The sequence below is a fragment of the Lingula anatina genome, chromosome 4, assembly GCF_051362555.1.
Source record: "Lingula anatina isolate TDL-2025a chromosome 4, LinAna3.0, whole genome shotgun sequence".
Classification (NCBI taxonomy): Eukaryota; Metazoa; Brachiopoda; class Lingulata; order Lingulida; family Lingulidae; genus Lingula; species Lingula anatina.
Window position 1 is genome coordinate 27,668,396 of NC_141770.1, and position 8,189 is coordinate 27,676,584.

Consider the following 8,189-nt stretch of genomic DNA (forward strand, 5'->3'; position numbering starts at 1 on the left):
ATTAGCAAGCCTCATGCACCGCCTAGCCGCAGCGTCATCGAGGGTGTTTTACACTTGAGGGTGTCTTTCACTTGATACATAGGTATTAGGTATACTGTATAGTTATAATCCGTTTACAATTAGCAGATTATATGACGAAGAAATACTCGCAGTAATGACGGACCAAATGTCAATATTAGATAGCAACAATAAGATATTGAAAACGATAATAATAAAATGAAATGTCTGTCAGCTAATTAGGCCTATACGACGAAACAAAAAATACATGTATTACCTTTTGTCACTGCGCTCACTGGAGTGAGGGATCTCATAACATTCTAATTCATCTTTTTTCATAAAACTTATTTCATATTCTTTCGTTCACAAAGGGATGAAGCGTTCATTATTCTTCAGAATACATTTAATTTGAAAATTCTTTTGTCATACAAATGAAAACGCCAAACACTTTGTTGTTTATGTGAATTGATATAACAGCCACATATAACTACCCTGAGTGTCAGAGCAACGTAAAAGCTAGCTTGCTAAATATACCTTGTGGTGGAGTCGCTTTTACTAACTCTGAAGACCAGCGGCCATGAAAGTTTTCCATCAATCAAATAGAACTGCTCCGCAGTGAAAATGCAGTTGAATGTCATCAGACCAAAATAAAACGTAAAACAAATTTAATTCTGCTTTTTTTAATTTTATTTGCTGTATTTAAGATGTAAAATGAAAAAATAAATAATATTCTTCGGAAAGAAAAGATATATCCAATGTTTTTGTATTTTTTGCTTATCAAAGAACATTTACAGTAGAAATAATAATTATGTTTCCGTTGTACGACGTTTTAAAAACGTCAGAATGTTTTAATCCCTATCCTGTGAATAGAAGGGGGCGGACAAACAATGGAAAGCCGTCTAATCCCTTCAAAATTCGAACGCAAAAACACAATAGTTTAGGCGTAATAACACACAATACCTTAGGCGAGTGAACCCCATGACGCCTGTTTCTGAGGTCCAGCGCGAGCGCGAAAATCCGCTGTGACTAGGTGTAATTAACCGCAGGATACATCAGCCAGAAGGTGCCCATTGTTTGTTGCGGCGATAGGATTATAGCTTTAAGATGCTAGAACCCATGCTAACGCGTGTCACTCCCGTGGCCACCTATCCTTATATTTACTAGCTTGGCACGCGCAGCTGATCATGTTTTAAGTGTTGCAAGATAACTGCTAGTTTAATTTAGTATCAGTTATTTAATTCAATATGAAGTGTTCTGTGGTCAAAAATTAAATTTGATAAACATGCATAAGCATCGTACATCAGCATGATCAACAAATCACCCCGTCTCAAAAAGTTTAAAGATGCTCCGTACACAAATTTCCATCATCGCGACCTGTGTAAAAATAGATTACTGTTTAGAAATAACAAAGAAAGAAACATTATTAAAACAATTTATTCACATAACTAGCTGACGTGTTGCCTCAATTACTACATTAAGTTACATTTTATATAAAATAATAGAGCGAATCCGTAAAAGGATAATAATAGAAAATCTTAATAAATAAATAAATAAATAAATAAATAAATAAACAGGCCCGCAGCCAGGGGGAGTTCAAGAGGTTCGAAAGAACCCCCTTTTGCTGGAAAAAGGTCCACTCTGGGTAAAATTTGACAAAAGTACATAGGGATTTCTCGGTAAAAGGTCCACTTTTTCAGAAAAAGACCCCCCCCCCTTTGAAATTGCTGGCTACGGGCTTGATAAATAAATAAATAAATTATTTAAATAATTAAGTAAATAATTAAATGACATTAAGAATCAAATAAAAAAGATAAAAATTAGATGGTATAAATCATTAAATAAAAGATAAATTATTTCAAATAATTTAATAAATAAATTATGATTTAATAATTAAATGAATAAATCGCTGTGAAGAAATAATCATTGTCGCAACTAACGCGGTGAGTGGGTACCCATTATCAAAGGCCACAGATAGATTTTCACTAGTTACCAGTATAGACAGATGTGTATCTGGTTATTTGATGGGACCTTTTGGCACGCGCGTTAGGGGAACGAGCACATTAACTAACTTCTTTTAAGATTAAAGTGAGTGTCCTATCATTTGAAAGCCAACAAAATATTTCATTCCACATTAGAGAAATTAGCCTCATAATTACATTTGTAATTTTATAACTGGATTTATGTAACTCTTCGCTGTTCAGTAACAGTTATAAAGGAAAGTTAGATTTTGCTTGTATGAAACACACTTTTTATTTTGATAAAAATCGACTGCGCATGCAGCATATTGATATAAGGCTTTCGATGATAATTGTGCATGAAACGTCAAGTCATTTTTCCTTTTCATAATAGTGCTGGGCACCCAGGTGTTGAATCTTTTACTCGACGTGCATCTCCTAATATTGTATAGGCATGATTTCAGGTTGTTCCGCAGCGATGACGATTGCGTTCAAAATGGGTTGTTTGCAGCAAGACGCCCTTATGCTTTGTGATATATGTGAATAAACCTAGCTTACTAAATAACTATTACCAAAGTGAAGCATGGCTCTAGGTTTAACAGTCCAAGATTTATTCAATATGGGCAGTTAACTTGGACCAGTCTTGTTTCATTAACTTTGCGAATGAAAGTCTCCGTCGTCAACGTAAATTTCCAATATGATTTTACATCACTTATCTGATTTAACAATCTTATTGTTTAGGTTTTGTTTAAGGTTGTATGAGAAAAGATAATGATCGCGTTTAACAATAGATTGAGGGCTACAGTAAGTCCCTCCTCTTTGGGCGATGTCGAAGACTGTTAATTCAACGTACTTTCATAAACATGTAGTGTGACCACACTGTCAGTCATCCCCCTTGTTGCACGTTGCAAGCGATTTGTCTCATAACTATGACAAGGCGTTCTTTTTTCTCGTTGTTGTTTAAAAACGGACCACTTTGTCAGGGCTAATTGCTTAGCTCTTTGCGCGTCATATGTACTTAGCTCTTTGCGCGTTATATGTAAACGCTAAGATATGAATGTTATACCGGGTAGTTGATTGTTTTGCCCGGTCGCCGCACTTATGCTTTCTTACTAGAGCGATCTAGAACAACTAAGTCGCTAGTTTTCCCTGTTTGTAACTGTAGCAAAATATGTTCGACATGCCGTTTCTGCACGACAGCCGGAGACACAGTAATTGTATAAGGCATGGTTTAAGCTTGGTCGAGAGATAAGAACAGTCGCGTTTAACAAAAGATAGTAAGACCCCCTCCTCTTTAACTGATGTCTTACACTGTTAATATTGACCGCACTTTCATATATTATGTAATACACTGTCAGACTTTCCCCTGTTGCACGTTGGCGTTTGATTGTACTTGTGCCTCTGTCAATGCACCTCATTTAGTTTAAATATTTTTACCGCATAAACCTTTGTGGTTTAGAGTTATTAGTTTAGTAGTAGGAATAGGATGCTTGGAAAAAAAGCTTCTAGTCATCTCGCTTAGACCTAGGGTGTGATGCTGTTATCATCCGAGGAAACACCTACACTGAATCCTCTACCTGAAGTCCCTAGCTGAAACAAAAAATGCCCCTTGAACCGGTCCATTTTTAAAGCGTCGAATCATTTTTGATATCATTGAGCGTCGTAAACGAAAGCTTTTAAGTGACAAAAACAGAACCGTGTGGTGATTATTTATTAAAGCGTAGTTTTATTCATCATGATCTATCTTGTAAACAATACTTGCCTAGATTTTACTTGGATTGATCATCGTCACTGTTTGGCTACTCGCCTATAATGCGTGCTGAACGACAGACAACTTATAAATATTATCTGTGTTACTGTGTATATGACCACGTTAAGTTAAAATAGGACGGTGTCGGTGATTTAATCCATCCAACATATTTATATTTCTTCTTTTAAAACCAGTGTTAGGTTAACATTAAGTCAAAGCAAGCCTTGCAGATTGATTTTGTTTAAATTTTCGTAAATTAAGTAAAGCTAAGTAAAGCCTGTTTCTAGTTCATCCACGCTATAAAACTGCATAAAGGATAACAAGTCTCTGTAGCCAATTAACTTTCACAATGTCCTGTGCTTTAGAGTCCCATGTTATACAATAAAATGAGTATGGCCTGAGAGAAATATAAATGTGAGGCCGTGTATGAAGATGTTTCAAATAATAAAAATCAAGAATTTAAACATGTTCGGTACACGCACATCACTTAATAAGTCATTTCACAAAAATGGCATCCAATTAAATTTTTCACTTTTATCGATCTCAACGCCTTGTCTGATGTTTACATGTAGGCGGTATACTCCAATATTAATTGCGAACAATATCAACAGCGACTCGAGATCGTTGCCTGTCTTTCACACTTTCACACAAACTCATGAAGGGTTAATAAAAGGATTCGCGTTGCGACATCTATCTCTTTCTTTCGGAAAAGCAAATTAAGGGCTGACCCGAAGTAAGCTTTCATAACTAATTTCTCTTTGACTGTACAGGGGTATATTGTAATTACTCCACTTGGTCGCCTCCATTGTCTGGTAACAGTGACAAAGAATGTGTTTTCACACGCTAGTTTACATAACTCCTTTACCTTGTGTCTTTATCAAGGTTATAATCAGTTTGAATAGGTTGTCTTGCCTCACTTAAAAAGGGAGTTGTTCTTCACACTGGTTGTTGCCTAAGTTATGCTAACCTACTTTGTACAATTATGGTTTTAATACATCGCCAAAATTACGACACTAGTGAACATTGTGTATCAAACGTTTTGATACGATTAAATAAATGTGCAGGAAGGATTACGGAATGAGTTACTATTTACCTCCCCCCCCCCCCACGCGCCCCCCAAAAAATGCTCTTTTGATTTCGAAATGAATTTGTTTTTTAACGCAAAGAAGTCCAAAACCCCTTTCACGACTCAGTCATTGTACAGCATGTTTTAATCGATATTTAAAAAAGTTAATTTTTGTACCCCGCCTTTCAGTGTTTATTGTGGTGCTTGCTTTCATCGGGGACACTGCCTGTTGAGGTTACAATTACGTCGCTAGCCTATCTCCATAGGTTACTGGAATATATCTAAGTACACGTAAAGCTTTGTAAAGTCTCTTTTGTCACACATCATAGTTATTGAATTTTGTCTTGAATGAAAAAATACCCTCAAATTATCGTTTTGTGCTTAAACATTTCATAACTTGGACCGCAGTTTGATATACAGTGTACTGTAGCTACAATGGCATTCCTCAAGTTGCGTCTGCTGGGGGAGGGGGGCATTTAAATGGTAAACGAAGAAGTCCACCTGTAAACAGCAGCGGTTTAAATGATCGCTATCTCGGTTCCTTTTTCTTTGACAGCATCATAGAAAATGTTAAAGGAGAAAGTCACACATGCCCACGGCGTTGTTTTGTCTTCAGCATTTCCTCCTTCTTGCTTACTGCAATTATTATCGTCAATTAATGAAACCGAGAAAGCAATTAAATGATGGCACATTGAATATAATCACTAGGTGCATTTCGCTGAGTGTTAACAAGATCTAGCAAAACATTTTATTTCAAAATAAATTTATATGTGATTTTACCTCTGTCGTGTGTGTTATTTCAAACAAAACGATTTCCTGAAAGACCAACTTTAAAATGTATGTCTATTCAGCAAAATAATGTAATTAAATACAACTATGAGTAATGTATTTAAACTACGACCGTATGTGCGATGGCCATGTGGGATTATAATTGCATACCTTGATGCAAAACAGTCTATCGTTTCTTCCACCGCGAGTCCCTTTAATTAATGTATTATATTACTCTTTACCCTTTTTATTTGACACTGTCTCCGTTTCTCTCCCCTTTTCCTTTCTCTTGTAAGAAGGAGGGCAAATAATTAAGCATTCGAAATATGCATCACCAATCTTCAGAAAAGAATGAGTGAATGAACCATTGGGCTGACCCACAACGTCCGACACAGCAGAATAAATTAAGTAACAGCTTTCACAGATTTAACTGCATTTAGCTGTATAGCGTCACTATATACATAATCCGCTGCACGCGCGAAGCTGTTGAACAAAAGGATAGTTCTCTATGGAAGACCTTTTGTTTACATAAGTACTCTAAGGGGGCGTGCCTAACCAGGCGACAAGAGGATTAGGCTAGTCACTATATTCCGTCAAAATCGTTTAGCGACCCTATCATTATCACACTCCCTCTATTGTATTTTCTGACGTTATAATTGTATCTAATCTTCTTACGTTAGATGGAATAAATGCACACATACATAATCTTATGACTGTAGTCCTGAGATATACACGTGCACAATACATGTGCTTGCCGTGTGCCAAATTTGACAGCTACGCCCGATACCACTATATATAAGGGCTGCGCAATGGCTACACGAAAATAAGTTTTTGCAGCAGAATGTTGCTTGTATTGTGGCACTGACCTTCGACTGCAAGATATTTTCAATTCAAACTTCTAACTCCGCGTCAGGCACTTTAATCAGGGATGCTAGTGGGGTCCGGAAAGAAAACCTGAACTTTTTTTTGGCAAAGACGGGGGGGGGGGGGGGGGGGACAAATTGATTATGAAACAATTACTATATTTCAAATTTTATTTAATAAATATATTGCAATATATGTCATCACAACTTCATGGTAATTTTCAACAGTTGTTTCCAAGGATAATCTTGACATTGACAAGATGGAAGTGCCATCAGTACATAAACACCTACCACCCATAGTAGACAGTAATGATCCCTCACGTAAGCTTGATAATCACCAGCATGATAATGATAGTCACTAAATGTTAATCCCTTTCATTTATCATTTTCAAAGATTGGTAATGGCTTTCGTGGTAATGCCCAAGCAACAAAAATGTGTAAAGACAACTACGTGCTTTGGCATGCTTAGTTGTTTTAGCATGGTTTTTCAGAGCTTTTTTACCACTGCTTCCGTACCGGATCACGTCGTTGCACCATACACATCAAGCTTCTCCGGGGGACTTTCGCTTCCGAACATAGGTAGAAAAAAAAATCGTCATTATTGTCCTTTTCCTCCAGCCAACTCCAACTAAATCTATTTTTGACAGTAATGTCGATGTTTCTAATATCGTCTGTTCCCCTCTCCGCGAAATCCATTTAGTTTGGTTTAGTTCAAAATTCCGCGCACGCGGTGTCAAAACTTTCCACATGGGTGCCGACATTAAAGCCTACATTTCCAACCAATCAAGCGCCATAAATAAATCACGTGCTACGGTTGTGACTAGATATTGTGTTGAAACGCAGCTCTGTCGCAATGGTTGAAATGCGACGTTCCTCTGACGCATCGTTCGTCCAGTCCGCGACCACGTTAAAACGAGAATTCCGGAACAAAATATAGTACCAGAAAATTTTATAACTGGACGCAAAAAACCGGAATTCCGGTAAAAACCGGAAGACTAGCATCCCTGTTTAATTGCTTCTTGTCTCGCCTGCACGAGACTTCAGCGCAAGGCGGGAAAGGCAGCTCCAGGCGGCCAAACCTGTGACGTACGAGACTTATGACTTCCAAATATGGATCCAGGCGGACACAGCTGTGACGTGTGACTTCCAAATATGGAAGCGCCCCAGGCAGAATTTTGAAGAAGAACGCCCCCGAGTTGCCACTGTTCGCTAGAGCTTGGTATTGCTACTATGGGTTATATATGAAATCAAGATCGAGCTGGCAATACCGGAATCTAGAACCTAGGGAACATATAACTATTTATAGGCAAGACGGGTTGGTGGTAATTTCGGTGCTTTAGACTTCAACAAATAGTAAGCAGTTTAAAAGACAAAAGCTGTCCTGATAATTTATCGATCTTCAGGCTATATACGTGTACACCCGCGAGTCTATTGGGTGGGGTCAGTGTGAGACACACAGGGGCAATACCACGCCTCTTCGGCACCCACGTGGTATAAAATATATATGTGTGTGTGTGTGGGTATCGCCGAAGTGGCAATTTTGTAAATCGGGATTTCGACTTTGACTTTTGAATGCAGATCAAAAATTAGGAGTCAGAATTTTTTCAAGATGGCCTCCAATGCCCATTAAGAATTATTTAATTGTATACAGTAGATATATAATGTTTGACCATGCACGTAAATCCACTTAAAATAGTTTATTCACACTGGTTACAGTGGTTACTGGTTACAATGCAGCCCAGTACTATTTCAATCGAGAGAAGTACCACACCACCTAAACAACGATCATT